The sequence below is a fragment of the Serinus canaria genome, chromosome 1, assembly GCF_022539315.1.
Source record: "Serinus canaria isolate serCan28SL12 chromosome 1, serCan2020, whole genome shotgun sequence".
NCBI classification, from domain to species: domain Eukaryota; kingdom Metazoa; phylum Chordata; class Aves; order Passeriformes; family Fringillidae; genus Serinus; species Serinus canaria.
The window spans coordinates 19,713,365-19,731,077 of record NC_066313.1 but is presented as its reverse complement, the minus strand read 5'-3'; the positions used below and the strand labels follow the sequence as shown (position 1 = coordinate 19,731,077).

The 17,713-nt window shown below is 41.1% G+C and overlaps 1 long non-coding RNA gene across 1 annotated transcript; it reads right to left on the bottom strand.

Moving 5' to 3' along the window:
- On the bottom strand, positions 1-17,499 carry LOC115484820 (uncharacterized). The gene is made up of 3 exons (XR_003945506.2): positions 17,410-17,499; positions 1,638-1,703; positions 1-73 (listed from the first exon to the last, which is right to left on the bottom strand). It is a non-coding gene; the product is annotated as an uncharacterized LOC115484820 (long non-coding RNA).
- Positions 17,500-17,713: the final 214 nt, after the last annotated feature.

Sequence of the window (17,713 nt, the reverse complement as noted above, 5' to 3'; positions counted from 1 at the left end):
GGCCAAATAGACAGGAGCATAAGGACGGGCAAGTTAGCTTTGTGTGCTCCTCTTGGTGGACAGCAAATGCATTCTGTTGGGAAAAAAAAATCAAACCATTGAAATTTTTTAGAAGACAAATTAATGACATTTTACTGCCTAGCTCATTCAGAGCCTGTTATTGTCACATTTCAGAAGGCTGGAGTCCTCCATCAGTATCTCCAGCAGCCAACCTCTGAGATTTTTGTTATCTCTAAGCAGGAACCATTTGGACAAGAGCATTGTCACATTGTCACGTGGCACCAAGGCAGCTGTGCCAAAAGGCAAGGCACCCAGCAGGGATTCTGCCAGGAAGGATGGCCCCAGGGCAACAATGACATGGGCACAGGACCTGCAGTTTGGCTAAATGACATTGTTTAGGGGAATTTCAAATGTTAGCTTTTATCTCAGCAGGTGAACTCAAGGTGTATCCTGCTGGGCCTGGGAAGCTTGGTGAAGTATTAATATGGGTATTTGAAGCAAATAACTCACATTTTCTAGGAACCATTGTAAGAATTCTAAGGGGACAGACATCCAGTATTCTGTTTTTAACTAGGAGGTTGTCCTTTCAGATATTAATGCAAAATAAAATATCACTATTGCCATTTTAAGGTCTGCCTAGTAGTTGGTTACAACTCCTAATGCTCAATTCCTGCAACCAGGCTGTTAAAATTTAATTCACAGTACATTATACATCTATATAACTCTAAATAAGCATCTTTTCCTTAATTATATAGGTCCACTTATTATTACATTTCAAAAATACTTTAACAGGATGTAACCAGTATCAATTAAACCATGGCTTTATTTTCCACAATCGGAATGCTTTGTACTTTCAGTTTGAAATGATGAAAATATAAATATACATTTTAAGACCCATGTAAACATTTTTAAAGTTTAATCTGAGATTATTCATTTGAGAAAACTGGAATCTTTATCAAAGTTGCAGATGTTACCTGGGCAATATTCCATTCACTTGCCTGTAAATATGTAAATTTGAACTATGTATTGATTTTGGAAGAATTATTATAGATCTGCATCAGAGTAGGGAATTTATACCTTATCATCCAGTGTAATGGAAAGGAGTCAGAATAATTTTCTATAGCTGCAAATGCTTTCTTTTTCCTATTCCGTTTTTGGCAACTAACAAAATTTATTTTAATTCATCACAAATATCATTGACATTTTGGTAGAAAGCCAAAGGCTTTTTCTTTGAACATCTTTTGCTCACGTGTCACATCTGGAAAAACTAATATTTTTGAAGTCTTGCTACACTTAGGTTTTGATCTGCAATATACAAGAAAATCTAGATTTGAAAAAAAAAAAAAGAAAAATCTACAAAAATTTAGTGCAATTTAGTGCCAGGATCTAGTTCACATGGTGGTGCTCAGCCAAAACTTGGAATCTTTCTCAGAGGTCTTTTCCCACCTAGATGGTTCTGTGACTGATTCTGTGAAAAAGACTGCCAAAAGTTACCATGTAACCAAACTTTTAAACCAAAGACAATGATTTTAATCTGCATTTAGTCAGAACAAAGAAACCTTATAAAAAAGGCTGGGATTTTCTTTGCACCACAAGAATTTGAAGTCTTAAAACACTCCCATTGCTTAGGTACTCACAGCAACAGGAATGAAATTGAAAGACTGGCAGCATCCATGTCAGTGATGATCTCAGGAGAATTAATCCTGGAAATAAAATGATGAAGAATAAATTTTCTTATATTTTAGTCTACATTTTCTAAGTATCTCTGAGTTTAGATCTCTGATTTGCCATATGCAACACACAGAACTGCTTAGATATTTTTGTTTTTCACACAGCATTGAAGAGTTCCCCTCTGAAAACCCAGATCCTACAGTGTATTTTGAGAAGACACCGTCAATTGTCTCTTCAGAAAGTAACGCCATGCAATTTTAGCCTGTGACTTCATTGCAGCAGTGATTTCATTGTGGATTACACATAATCCATGTGCAGTTTTCAGTCACAATACTAAAAGGAAATTGTAAACAGCTATTTTCGTTGCCAAGGGAAGGATAGGGTAATTGCACTGTCTAGGTTACATTACAGGACCACTCTCCTCATGCACTCCCCTTTCATCTTTGATCTTTCTATCCAGGATATATTAGGGACCAGTGACACTAATAGATCTTTGAAGAAGAGACAATACAGTATGCAGGACCTATGTCAGGAGAGACAATAGAGTATGCAGGACCTGTGTCAGGAGAATCCCTTTTTGTTTCCTCTATGAACTCTCAGATACCCCTCCCATACCATGGAATAACTTTGGTCCAAGGGGGATTTTAATTCCCTGGGGGAAGTGACAGCATGAAATAATTGCTTCTGCAGATCCTTCCTGGCACAGGTTGCTTGGGACAGCAATGGCCTGAGCCCTACGTGTGAGCCCTAAAGGGCTGCCATGGGCAAATAAAGCCCAGCTGTGCTGTACAGCACCCACTGATGGCCCCTGACATCTCAAATGTAAGGAATGGCCAAGAGCTTCTCTGAGGCAATGTTCCTGCTCCAAGCTGTCTGCCTGATGGAGGCTTTCTCAGCCTTGCCCCACTATTTAAGTGGATCAAGTGCCCTTGGCACTCTATTGGGGAGATGCAAAACATCTGCAGACATCCAGCATGAGCCTTGGCTTTTTTGGCAGCTGACATTCACCTTCAGGAGTCACCTTGACAGCATCCAAAGTGCACAGGGGGTTACAACGTGCCTCAGCCTCTCCCACCACCCCTCATGTCTGTTCTGTCTTTCTGTCCTCACATCCAACTCTTGCATGTTCAAGTCCCTAAAAGTGACAGAGGTACTACAGAGAACCCAGGAAAAGCAGTGGGGGTGCACATACATGTGCTGCCTTCTCCCAGCTTCTGGCCATCCCTCTCCTCTAAACTCCTGTGAAAGGAGTTTCTACTCCCTTTCTACTTCCCCCATATACCAGAGCTGCCCATGTTCACTTACATCATTAATGAGTCCGTATAATATAGTCAGACCTGCTGGAATATCTTCTAGAGGTGCAGAGAAAAGGAGGTGGAGTGAGAAGACTCATGTTAGAAGTGTCAGTGTTTAAAGCTGGCTAAAAAAAATATTCAAAACTGAAAACCTGAAAAAAAAAAACCAACTGAAAAACTGAAATCTTCTACAAGTTAACAAGTTCCTATGCAAAAATCATAGATCAACAGAAATAGCCTAAGGAATGTTCCTATGTATTCAAACCCTAAGTTGTCTGCAGGTTTATGCAGGTATATCTCCAGTTGAAAATTGAAAAGACTGTTTTTTTGACTGACTCTTTAATAATGACTAAAACATATTTTTAAATTGATCAGAAGCAGCTATTCCTAGAGGCTGGGAGGCACTGGGCAGGGGTTCTGGTTGCAAGAGAAACCCAAGCTACCTAGCCTAAGCAGGCAACACCTCACAGGACCAGAAAAATGCACAATACTAAGGTCCATCCTCACTCTTTTCTTTAGATTTTGCTCTGTTAATGAAGAATGATGACAGATTAAACATTCTCCTCCAGATTATTAATTCCTTTCACCAGTGAAAGGAATGTTTAAGCTTACAAGCCAAATAGTCTCAAAAAACCATCTGTAAATACTATCTAACAAGGTAAAATAATCAAGTACCTATGCCAAATAAGTCATCAAATACACATAATCCTTTCTAAGGAGAAGAAATGGCTTGCCAAAAGCTAAGTCTGTTTAGGCAAGTTCTACTGCTTCTTACAGACACACCCATATTATCAGAAGTGATGACACTGGAAAGACTGAGAACGTGAATTATTTACTTATGGATATCAGTGATTCAATGAGGAATGGAAGACTGCTTTTTTCTTCAGTGTTAATATTTTCTCCCTCAGCAACATCATATGCCCTTATGGAAACACTCCCCATATATCCCTTTGCCCTATATATCACCGATGCCTGCAGCAGTACTAGCATGAGACTGCAGCATGTGAACCTCTGTGCTCCATGGATCATCAGAATTTGTTTGCAAAATGGCCTATTAAGACAATGCGTCACTTTACAAGATGAAGAATCACATGCTTAATTGCCTTCTCTGAACAAGAAGAGGTAATTGCAATATCCGGCATTGATGATTCCTCTACAGGTAGGTTCAAAAGGAGAAATGAATGTAAGATGTTTTCACTAAGGGACTACAGAAAGGGGTGACTGCAATCAGAGCTGTTTTTCTCATATGAAAAAATGATTACTCAACCACAGCTGACTGTTTAAGAAGGAAAAATGAACTACAAGGAACAAATGAGCAATACATTTAGCTGAATACTGCTGCACTCCATTGGAGAAGAGCAAAGTTTTTACTCTTAATTGCCTAATCATACAATTTACCCCTCAAGTATAGAAAACCACTTGCATGGACCATTCAGAGATGGAGCCATTTGCCTACAGCTGAGACACTGCAGGAGATTTATTATGCTTGCATACACCAGACATTTCTAAGACATCATGCAAAGTTGTAGAAATAACCAAAGAGGTCTCTTATAGGGTAAAGTTTATTTTATTGCCTAATATTATAAAGCTGTATTTTCCTCTTGAAGTTCATGGGATCTAGCAGCAAAATTATTTTTATTTCCAAAGGATGCTAAGGGACTTACATAATTATGTATCCTGCTTAGTTTGTATTTAAAATAATTAACCCTAAAATTTAGGAGCCACAGAAATACAACTAATATCCCAAGGAGCTAGACAGTTAAAATCTTTGCAAAGTGTTGAGCCTGTGCCTCTCTATTTCCTGTTCTACTCAAGGTCTCCTTTGGTAGTCATTCGATCTACTACTCACATGTGAAGAGATGTGCAAGACATATGTCAGTTGTTTCTTAATTTTCTTTCATGGATTCAAGAAAAGCAGAAAATGGAAGTCTGGTACCAAAAATGAGAGGCTCACAGCTGAGGCTCCAGGTAGGCTTACAGATGAGGCTCCACATTTCTACATTCAGCTGTAGACGAACAATGGAATTCATTAGGGTTTTCTAGATAAGCTGCATGTCAGATATTACAGAAGCTCTGGCAACCATTTCTTATGTTCATGCACAAAGCACAGAGCCCAAAGCTGCTGCTGTTACCAGCTTCAATAGTGGTGTAAACTAGATTTAAGGACCATACTTCTAAATGAAGATGTATCAGCAAACAATTAGGAGATGCTGGAGGGCAGAAGGCAATAAGGATGTATGTGGGAAGGTGGTACTTGCTGATACCAATCATGAGAGCTGCCTGGAGGCACAGGTCAGGAGCTTTCTGTGCTTTGTGCTCCAGCCAGTTTACACAAGGACCATAAAACTGACTGCCAGTGCCAAAAAATATATTTCTTGAACTAAGTTCATGCGGTGGATTGAATCTTGCATGCATCAGGTGCCTATTAAAGCTGCTCTATCACTCCCCTCCTCAGCTGGGCAGGAGAGAGAAAATACAGCAAAAGGTACAGGCTTGCCACAGGGTTTGCCTGCTTTGGGCATCCACCCACTCTGGCATGGCCTGCTCCATAGGCTGCAGGGGAATACCTGCTCCACCATGGACCTCCATGGGCTGCAGGGGCACAACCTGCCTTGCCATGGTCTGCAGAAAAACCTCTGCTCTGGTGCCTGGAGCACCACCTGCCCTTCCTTCTGCACTGACCTTGGTGTCTGCAGAGATGTTTTCTCTCATATATTCTCACTTTTTTTCTCTGGCTGCAATTTGCTTCTGCACAATAATTTTTCCCCTTTCTTACATATGTTGTAACAGAGGCATTACTTTTACCACTGATGGTGATGCCTAAGGTTTTAGCTTTTATATTTTTTAGATTCTGTACTGCTTTAGTGTGTAGTTCTGAGCTTCATATTAAGGGATGGTAAGCTCTCTTCACAGAGTAAGTAGCCAAAACAATTCCTTCTCTAAATGGGGACCCAAGGACAACTGATCCAAATTTCAAGCCCAGGAGCATAAGCAACAGTGGACTGAAGTGAGAAAAACAAGAAAGATGGGACTTCGTAGGCTGGAGCTGTAATTGGACAATTAGCTCCAATATGCTAGTGGAGCAGAACTTATAAAAATGTGAGACCCCATGACCGGTCGTCCATTTTGTGACCATTCTGGGTTCACCTGGGCTGTAGCCCTGGCTGGGCTCTTGTGTTGCCTAAAGGTGGATCTATTGAAGTCTCCTAATAAATACCTACTTTATTCTTTAGCTCCATCTAGTCTCTATTCTAGGTCAGCCTTCACAAGGCATCAATGGGCTCAGCCTTGATTCATGGAAGGTCCATCCTGGGGGCATGTGGTTTTGAGTCCATCAGACATGGGGGAGTGTTGTGGTTTGAGAAAAAATGAAGTTTTTTGTGGTGGTGTGGTCACGCCAATCAGTGTTCAGATTTTAATATTGGCACCTGGTTTGTCCACTAAAGGGCATGAATACGCCTCTGAGAACACAGGGGGTTAAAAGCTGTGAACTCCCAGGGGAATTTCCTTCTGGGTTCCAGTCTTGGAAGAGAGCAGACCCTCCCCTGCCCGGCTCCGAGCTGGGCGGTGGCGGGGGGAGGGGAGACATGTGGCCGGAGGGAGGTAGGCCAAGCCTGGGCCCAAGGGTGGAGGAGAACATTGCAAGGGCTTCGGGCAGCCATCCCCCATTCCCCCTCCCACCCGGAGGGAGAGAGAGAGAGCCAGAGCCTGTGCCTGTGATAGCATGGCTGGCGTGAAGGAGAAGGGGGGTGTGCCCAGCAGGGCAGCCAGCCATGGGAGTTCATGAACCAAACAGGCAGAGCCTGAGACTTTTAACCCTTCTTGGGATGATGGAAACCTTGCAAATGCTGATTCCTCCTGAAGATGGAGTGGCCTTTGGCTGGCCTTTTCTTGGATAGCCATGACAGAACCCTTGAGTTCCTGTGACACAGAGACTGCCTTCTAGGGGGAGGCAATGGCTCAGAGCCAGGAGAGTGCGGTGATGCGAAAGTGTGTGAACAGAGACGATGGGTGAGGAGGGTGGTGGTGGTGCCCTCCGTCTTCGAAGAAGAAGAGGAAGATGATATCTGTTCAAGAGACCCCTCAGCCTCAGGGGGTGAAATCTGGGGGGGACAGATGTCCCAAAAGGAGAGGGACTGTGGTCTTTTTTGGAACTGGAAAAAGCATCCTTAAAGGGAAAAAACCCTAGAAGCAGCTCTGGTCCATGTGTAGTGGTGAGAGCACTAGACATGGAAGGAAGAGGTCACGATGGCAAATGTTCTCCGGGCGGTGCCACACGTGACACAGAAACACGAGAAGTTTTGACTGTTTCTTGGGGAAGTCTGTGGTGCAAGAGGGACTTCTCTCTTTTTGAGGAATTGAGAACTGATTATCTAAAGGGTGGTAATGGAATTGGAAATTTGGTGGGGGGAGGAGGAAGAAATTTGGAAGGTTTTCATCCTGTGTTCTGTGTGTTCTGTGTGTTTTTCTTTGTAGTTTTAGGTTAATAAATCTCTTTTTTTCCTTTCAATCTTAAGTTGGAGCCTGCTCTGCTGTGTCTCTGATCACATCTCACAGTAGATACCAGGGAAAGAGGTATTCTCGTGGGGGCACTGGCATTGTGCCAGGCTCAAACGATGACAGGAAGGCTTCTGGCAGCTTCTCAGAGAAGCCCCACCTGTAGCCCCCCTGCTACCAAACCCTTGCCATGCAAACCCAGTACAGCTGAGTTCCTCCTACAAGAAGGAAAGAGGAAAGCAGCCAGGGCAGCAGTGGTGAGTGCAGCCATGTGCACAGCAGAGACCCTGGGAACAAAGCACAGCAAAGCAGCAAGAGAGTTCCCAGCGTCAGGAATCCAAAGGCCCCTGGCTTCCTTTGGAAAATGATAGCCTGTGACAAACACAAACGCCTGTGGCTAGCAGCAATTTCATCAAATACAGTAGCATGGGAAAAGAAAGCTTAAAATAAAGCATGGCTTTAAAATGAAACTAAACCCGTAGCTTAATTTGTGTTCATTTACCAGACAAGAATATTAAAGGCTTGAAAATGTTTGGAGATTACCAAGTATTTGTAAAACTGTTCATGGCTCTTAAAACAGTGATCAATATTAACAAGATTATGAATTTTAGGATGTCTAAGTGCCTTTCCTTTCTTTCTTAAATGCTCTTCTACCAGTCCATTTTGGTCATGTAGTGAAGAAATAGAAATAGCATAATTGGGATTACTAAACCAAGCCCAGAGTACAAATATGAAAAAAAAATTAAGCAAACTATATATACACACCATACAAAAATTACTAATGCCACATACTTCTGGAAGAAATTAGAGCTAATTGGAAATAATGAACAAACCAAGCAGGGCCAGCTTTGTAGTCACTATTATTTGTGGTGGCTAGAACTAGCAATAGTCAAAAGATACATTCATATTTGTATGCTCCATTTTTTAGCTGTCACTGCAGCTCCACATAATTAATTCTTTCACATTCCACATCATCCAGACATATTGCCTAATATGTAAAAATAAATTGCTGTATTTCTTCTCATCCCTATCCTATCCAAAGCACAGATATCTCCTGCATGCAGCATATTATTAAAACTTTGAGGAAGGCAAATGTTAATAACTGGTTTCTCCATAGGAAAATATTTTATGCTATGAAGGTATTTATTATCTGAAGTCAGGCAGGCTGCAAAGTCTGCTGATGAGAAATAACCCCTCTGCCATATTCAACTGTTTTGACAACTGTTAAATACAAGTGATGACACAGTGGAAATACCTAGTCTGAAACAAGATAAGATGAATACTTCACATTAAATACTTTCTTGTACTAACTCCTGTTTTTGCATGAATTTGCACCAACAGCAGAACAGCACTTGATAAAGATGAAAGGAGAATTGGACGTGTAACCTTTAGTGAGTCAGATGTGATTCATAGCTCAAACTATAACAATCCTATCTGTACTTGCTTATTTTGCAATAAACAATGGACCTTTTATATTCTAGTTAGCATGGGATCCACAGCCTGGGCCACATGCTGGCCGTTCAAGCCTAGGACAGGGAATGAATGAAGGAAACACTTTTGTTGCTGAATAGGGAGGCTCACTAAAAGACATCCCAAAACCCCAGCCAAATCCCCAGCAGGCCAAACACAGGGATCCTCCCACCTTTCCTGGCTCCCCGCCCAAAGCCACTCTGTTTCTCCCAACATCTTTTCTTATTGAGCAGCTAAGTCACGGAACTGGGTCAAGGAGGCAGGTCTGAGGCTCCATCTCACCAGTGTAAACCCCTGTGCTCAGCAGTAAGCCTCACCCAGCATGACAACAGCTCTCCAGCATCCCTCCAGAATTTTCTCAAGGACACAGCAGACTGGGGAAAAAATGCCTTGAATGAAAAAAAAATCTCAGTGCACAGACTTATGCTTGGAAAGATATTAATACATCAATAGTATGACAGAAAAGGCAACAGGCAGCCAGACTGGAATTTCTTTGTAGGTAGCTTGCCAATAGTCTACACAATAGCTTGCATGGAGTGCATACTGAAATGTTGAAAATAAATTTGTTTTCAAAGGCCAGTAGAAAGCCTCTAAGAGAGAATAAGCATAAAGACTACTTTACTGTTCTAATGTATTTACTGTGTAGCATTTTATAGGCAGGTGAGGAATTCTATTCTGAGATAAACCAATCATGTATTTGCAGCCCACCAAACTAAAGCTGAGATTTTTGTACTGTGTGGATTTCTTTAAGTCTTGCTTCCAGGCTTGGCTAGCAGAATAAATTCTTTTCCTTTGATACATACCATCAATATCTCATGAATATTATAACATGTCCAAGTTCAAGCAACTGCAGAGTCAAGTACTTGCAAGCAGACGATTACAGCGCAGAGCTATGATGGAATTTGTCTCTCTAAATGGAATCATGGGATGCCAGTGCACTAAGATGAAACCACACTTAAAACCAAAGCACTTCACACAGCTGCTTCCAGAGCAGGGCAGTGGCTCTTATGATCCTAGAAGGCTACCATAACTAGTTAAAAAAACATGGAAATTCAGTCTACAAGAGCAAAGCAAGTGAAGAAGCAACAGAAAATTACACTAGGTTTTTCAATAAAAACTGGTTTTCAGCTGTTCTCATTCACATATTCTAGATTTACACACACTATAGTGGGATTTCTCTATGGAGCTGACAGCTCCAATGGCAGCACAGATTTGAAAAAAAGTTTATGCAACCCTAAAGTGAATTTCTCAGCCTTGTAGTGTGAAAAATACCAGTGTTAGATCAACAGCAAAGCACACTAACTTTTCTATTAGGACAGGGTAGGAGAAAGGGCTCCAAGTCAGTGCATTGCATCTGTATGGCAGATCTGTATTAAAGCCCTGTTGAGGGATGTTATCTATTTTACCATCCTTGAATCTCAAGGAATAAATGGAAGAGGAATATTTCTGCCCTGCCTCACAGAGACATATAGAAGCAGTTCAGTCTCTGTGCCTGTTCTCTCTTTCTTCATGCAATCTGGAGCAGTAAACCTTTCCTTGCAGCCCCCTAATTCAAACCCCCACAAGGGTAATCACATTTCACACTTCATGGTTTAAACTGATCATCAGATGGATTAGGAAAGAAACTGTTTCTCACTGCATATGAAATGATCACAAATGTTCATAGCTCTGTAAGTGGTGCCCAGGTGACTGTCGTTTACATTTCTGAGAAACCCACTGGGCAAAACAGCTGAGGACTTTAGCAGTTTTCAGAACTTTAGTGGGGAATATAACAGCAGTTTCTAGGGCCTGAATCCCCATTCAAGACATGTTGCATCTTCACCAGCAAAGCCCTCTGAAACAGGGCAAGTGATAGGAGTTCCTTCCCACCAACCAAAAAGCAAGCAGAATATGGCAGGAATGTTCAACAGAGGTAGAAAGCAGGAGGGCAGAGAAATGGAAAAAGAAAAAGGCTTTTCGCCCATTTCAAACAGCTCTGGATTCTTCAGTGCTTTGTGTTATCAGCTCTCAAGAAGTAGAGCTAACCCCTATAGCTCACTCCCTCCCCAGAAACTATTGTTCATATAATCTCACTCTGGAAACTCAAAGACTTTCTTTTCGTCATCCCCTTTCCAAACAAATGGCCTCTTTCAGCTATCTTTTCCATGGCTGAAGTTTGTTCCCTTTAGGAAGGCTGCACATACATTTTACACAGTAGGTGCCATCTCCATGACACCATGTGCTGTCTGCATAAAGAAGAGCCACAAGTTTGCCACATAAATCCTACCATGTAATCAATTTTTGTGCCATCATTTCTGGGTCACAGCAAGCAGTAATGCTTTGGGGAGCTTTTCATAACCAAATAACTTCAGATTGCTCTGCTCTGAATAATCTACTCTGACAATGGTTATTGTTTATGCTTGGGGTGCCAATCAACACTGCAGCCCCATTGATGCCAGATAAATAGGCAGGTAAACACAGCCCCTGCCTGAAAGGACTGGCTGCATAGTTTATGTCAACAAGCAGGCAGAGCAGAGTCTAAGTTCAGGAATTAGAAGCATGAGGTTGAAGAAAGGCAGAAGCAAACACTGGCCAAATAGTGAGACCACCACAGGTTAAGGGTTCCTCCCTCCCCCACCACTTCCCAGCATGATCAGAAGCACAAGACCAAGCAGGACCTTGAATTCGCATCACACAGTCATGTTCCCAGCTGAGTACACAGCACCCCTGACATATGTCACCTTCACGGTTTGAACAAAGAATCTGCAACTTGCCTATTCCAGCCACTGTTACTTTCAGCAAAGCCATCTTAATGCCTGTTTTGGCCACCATGGACCAGAGAACAGAGCATTGCTTTTGTCTTTGCAAACAACTCATCTGGTTTCTTTCACCCTTGCTTTCCTTAAATTCCACAACCCATGTCTTTGTCTTCCCTGTATAGGGTCCCAGTCTTTCTTCTTATTCCTTTCAAGCTCTCCAGCTGGATTTTAGAGGGAGCATGTATTTTGCATGTGTTTATAACCTCTGTCAGTTTAACCTTGTGGAATAACTGACAATATATATTACTGATAAATATATTACTGAGAAAAAAATTATATATATATCACCTCACTGATATTTTAAGATCTTTTTCTGCAGAACTGCAATCTATTAATTTGTTCGCCACCTTGTAACCAACTGACCAATTATTGCTTGTTACAGTGAAGAAATTCACATTTGTCTTCCCCGGCCTACATAATCTGTTTTCAAATATTTTTTAAAATTTTTTTCAGTTATTTTGAAACAGAAACTCATTGCCTAGAAATCCCAAGCCCCACTCCAGCCCAAATATTACTTTATCAAACATATTTAATCGTGAGTCACTGTTCTATCCTCCAAATCTTTAGGGAAAATGCTGACTTTAGACCTCTCTGATGAATATTTTTATTTGGATGATGATCCCAGCTAGTACTTGAAGAGCACTTCTCTGATCTGTTGTTTGATTAGATCGTAGTTCCCTACGATCTAATCAAACAACAAGACAATTATCAAGCAAGACAATACCAACATTTAGATAGAATGTTTGATTAACACAGGACACATCCACATTTGGCTGTATCATCTTTTAAAGACTGATGTAAACTACTGTGATGTTGAAAAGGGACAATCAAAGCTCTTTTTCCTGCAGAATTCTGACAGAAAACTTGCAGATTAAAACAACTTCAGCAAGCATGAATTTACCAAGCAGAAGAGAAAGTGACAAGTATCCCATGTTCCCTCTTAGAAGACACAGCCACATTTTGCCTTTTCTTTCAAAAGCTGATCTCCTAACATCTTCTCTTCCTGAAGCCTCTCTGCAGCAAATGGGGTTAACCATAGCTCATCTGTTTCCACCAATGCCATGAAAGACAGGTCCCAAGATGCTCTTCATAGGATTATAGAATTATTTGAATTGAAAAGAGTTTTTAAAGATCATCTAGTTCCAGCTCCTCTGCCATTAGCAGGGACACCTTTCACTCGGCAAGGTTGCTCAAACCCCCACCAACCTGGCCTTGAACCCTGTCAATGATGAGGCATCAACATCTTGGGAGAATCTCACCACCCCATCATAATGGTCATTCTACAAGAGGACCACAGAGATTTGATTTGCTGCTTGTAGTGCATCATACAAAACTCCTTTTTTCCCCTCCTGCTTAAGGAATTTTGGCTCACTGCCCAGCCCACAGTAACTGAAGAGCAACACGCGTTCACAAGGACAAAGGCCTCCTTGCAGGCAGTCACTGCTCCTTGGCCCACAAGATCCTGCTCCCCTTTCCACATGCACAGCCAGGCCATGTCTGGTGTTTGTGCTGGGTAGAACAAAAACATTTTTGCTTGCTGCACCCTGCAAAAGGCAGAGTGCAAGAATTGCATTCACAAGCGTAAAGGCTTAAAGTCTGACTAGTTTCAACAAAGCCAGGATCCAAAAAGAACATAAAAAGAATAATAAAGGAACAGTACCAAAAATACAGTGCAGCTCAAGCTGAAAAACATCAGCTGATAGTGTCCATGATCAACATGGTCTGCACATGCTTGGTTTTATTTCCGATTTAATTCCAAGGGAAATATAATAGCACAATAAAACCAGAGTTCTATGAGGTCTGGATCTAAAAGTATTATTTGATGCACACAAAACATTCCATCACCCGAGTCCCACAGAAACTCAAAATCTCCAGATTTCCAGAACTGCTAAGTTAAACTCTTTTGCAGCAATATTCTGTTTTAGTGTTAACAGTTGTACTATTCTCTTCCACAGTCAAGCATGGCATTACAGAAACTATTCCTTGACTCTAATAGCATCATTCCTCATAAACTCTAATTGGTGGATCTTTCACTTTGAGGACCAAAGTAAGCATGGTCCTCATTGATTTGCATGAGAAAACAATTATCTTTGACTGCAAAAGGCATCTAAATCAGGAAATCTAGACACACTTAGTCATAACGAAAACTTATAGAACCTTACAGGTTCAAAAAGATTTAAAAACTGCCTACTGCAGGGGTTTTTTTTTAAGAGGCTTTAAAACTGCCTACTACCCTGAGATTTTTCTTTCACTTGTAAACTTCAGTGTTTCATAAATCTTACAATTCGGCTAAAGCCAAATGTTTAAGACTGTTACATATTACTCCACAAAATAATATGGTGAGCACATCACTGCCACAGTGTAGGAAATAGGCAATAAAGTAGTAACTTGGTCTGTTTGAGAAGCTTTAAAGAGAGCACAGCTTTTCCACAATGAGAAGTGTCAGCAGCAAAATTGCCCTTTACACTGTACCATTGCTTCAGCAGGATTTCCTGCCATTGCTCAATATTCCTATTCTGGCCATCATCAGGAATAGACCAGCTCTGTTTACTAAAGAACAGGCTTTATGCCATTTCAGTATTCCACCACAGTGTGGAATACTTGAAGTTCAGTTTTGTTGAGCATTGTCCCAGCACTGTCACATCCTGCCCTCACACAGTCTATAGGATACTTTGGAGCAGGTTTCTTCCCTGTAAGCAAGATGAGACTAAGACCAGCTGTAAGGAAGACTCAGTATCAACACCGTGGTCATGACCCAGCACTCCACACTGCTGTCATACATGTCACCTGAAAGCAGCCATGGCCAATCCCCATGGCAAGAAGAATTCAGTGCTCTGAAACTGAGCCCTGCAATGTGATGCTTGAGAATCAACTTAGGCAAAACATTTAAACTGCATCTCCTTAGCAGGTCTAGTCAACAGCTCCACCATCTAGTAACAGGAAAGCAGTACTAGGAAAAAACCTGAAAAAAATTTGATGCATTTCGCATCTGTGAAATGCAGCCTTATAAAAATCGCACACTCTTTTGCACTATCTTTTTCAATTTTTACATATTTACACAACTTTTAAACACAGAGGTAGCTTTTAATCTCTGCAATTTAATAGCCACTACGTACTCTAAAACAACAATTCCCAGGCTGGGAATTTGCACATCTTGACTTCACATTTGTTGCTAGAGGCACAGTTCTTACCCCCATGCCATGCTGTTCATCACTTCGAAAACTGAGCAATCTCAGCTCTGTGTTTATAGTACTTTGAGTCTGTAATACCTTTGGGCTTGTATGCAAATGTCAGTGCCCATCACCATTGCTACACTCTACCATCTCCATTCTCCAACAAACAGGACTTTGCTGAGCACATCACTGTGTGACTATCCTACTAAAACTATTTCCATAAAAATGCTAAAAGAGTAGAGCCTAACCTACTACAAAGGTAGAATCTCTGCAACCTCCCAAGGTGGCTTTCCCTGCCTCAAGGGCTCCTCTGCATGGAATCTTTGGGGTCTATGCAAGATTGTAGTTCCCTCTAAGTTCTCTCTGGGGAAGAGCAGTGTCTTCTTCACCCTTTCACTGCATTTCATTGACAAAAATTAATCACTTTGAATGCCTTCCTCCCACTATCACACCTAAAGTTGGATAACAGATAAAAAGAGTTTTCAGGCAGAAAAAGACATGCAGATACAGTACCAAGTCTGATTAAACAGCTCTGCATCCTTAGAAAACACGTTATTTTTTTACTTGCATTAACCCCCTTTTTGCTCCTAGTTTAACCTTTTAAATTTCAGTGTTATATGACTCTTCAATACAGACTTTCCTATTTCTAGGTGCAACATGAGAATCAGCACTTGATTCACACTACTTTGCAATGCCATAATATGTTTAAAAATAACAGTGTCCTAAAACATTTCCTTTTACACAAAGCCTTATGAGCCATGCCTCCCAGTTTTATTATTAAACTTACATTTCAGATCATGGCAGTTCTGAGTCACATTTTTAAAATGTGGTACATGAAAAATATGCAACATCAGCTGCAACTGGCTACAGACTGGTGCCAGTTTAAAGTATTTTTGCAAGACAGGAATAGACAGAGGGAAATAACTGTCCCAAACCCTACTGAAGATTATGTCCTTTCCCAGGCCCTGTGTTTTGCTCAGCCCATAATAATTTTCCAATCTTCTGGAAGCTAGTGGTTCTGCTACCAGGGAGCCTCTACTGACTCCTTCTAAAGCAAGGTATGCTGGTCAGGGACTCCTCTCCCCTCCTGCTTTGTCTCTCACACTTCATTTCCCTATCACAAACATACTTTTAATCTTTTCTTCTTATGGCTTTTCCATCTGACTGTGGCATCCTCCAGGACCAGTGCAGCACAACGGAAGACCTGCATCCATGTTGTCTTTCCTGTATGTCTGAGGACAATGAGTGTATCAAGTATACAAAGAGGTGCCCACAAACATGACGAATTTTAAGTTCCCTTGTGTTTCAGGATGCTGATAAAAAGAAGTTCTATTCACCCTAACACAGGTGGGGGGTTTGATCTGGTACAGCTTGTCAAGGCAGCACCATTTGGGCTTTTCTTCCAAAAATCTAAAGCAAGTCAAGCTCAGATGTGATGTTGGGCTGCTTTTGTCTTATCTGCCTGTTCCATGTAGTACAAAAAGCTCCTGACAAAACACTGTGACTGAAGAGGGGGTGTTATTTCAGGTGAAGAGGTTAGCAGCCTAAATGAAATAATTAAAGCACGAGTGTCCTGAAGGCTGTTTAGCAGTTAGATAGCTACTTGAATGAAATGCTTTATGCTTTATTCTCGACTGGATAAGCCAGTCAAGAATCAGGTTTTGTTCTTGAAAGTCATTGTGATGTTGAAGAGTAATTCAGTCTTAACAAGCAAAAAAGTCTGAACAATTCCCAATTCTAAGACCAATAAAAGTCTTTTAGATTCACATTTCTGATTTTAGTCAAGCAAAACCTTGTGGCAAACATTCTTTCTTCACTTTCAAATCCACCTTAAGATATGCAATGCAGTTGGGGTTGAATATACTCTTCAAGAAACCAAATGAAACACAGTGCTTTCTCAAAACACAGTTGATTAGGTATAGACATTTCACTTTCACCAGAGAAAGAAAATCACTTTTTTTTTTCCTAAATAATTTTTTTCCAGGATCCACATTTTCATGGAAGGTGTTTTAGTTTTGATAAAACCACATTTTCTATTTTACAGAAAATCTTTTCATCAAAATTTTTCCCATCATGTTAAGCTATAATCCTGGTAAAACCTACTAAGGAAGTGCCTCATCCATGGCATCATCAGTTTCTTGCACAATGGATACCAGTGTTTGCTGGGAGCTGGAAGTACAGCAATTCAATCTGTAAGCTGTCTGTATGCTCTTGACAGACAGCTATTGCATCTGCATCAACACAGCTGCTATTTGATAATCCAAATCCCTCATTATTGTTTCCAAAGGAAAAGCATGCTTCCCTTCTTTCTTCTCATTTCCTTAAAAATAATATTTTTTTTTTTTTAGGAAAACTAAAATCAAAACCACTCCCTGATTCAAGAATTCAAGTCAATTATGCACAGAGTTATCTCAAGTTAACTGTTTTGATGGCATTCATATTCTACTTTACTGCAGTATAAGGGGGTTTTTGTACATTGCACAAGATCTCATTCCCTAAACTCACCCTGGAAGTCTCCCTTTCCACACGAAGGGCTGTTCCTTTGTCCTGCTCTGGGTTAGGATGATCTGGAGGGCAACTGCTGGGTCCCAACTCAGACATTCCCCTTGCAAGTGTCATGCTTTGGCTGGTGCCACCAATCACCATCAGCTGCAGCCTCCAGTTGCCTCAGGGAGATTGGAATTGTGCCTGTTCTTCCAAGAGGAAGCCAGAAGGGTAGATGAGGATATAAACAATGACTACCTTGTAATTAGCAAGAACACAATTACACACAAGAAATACTGGGTTTGAAGGGGCTACACAACTGCTT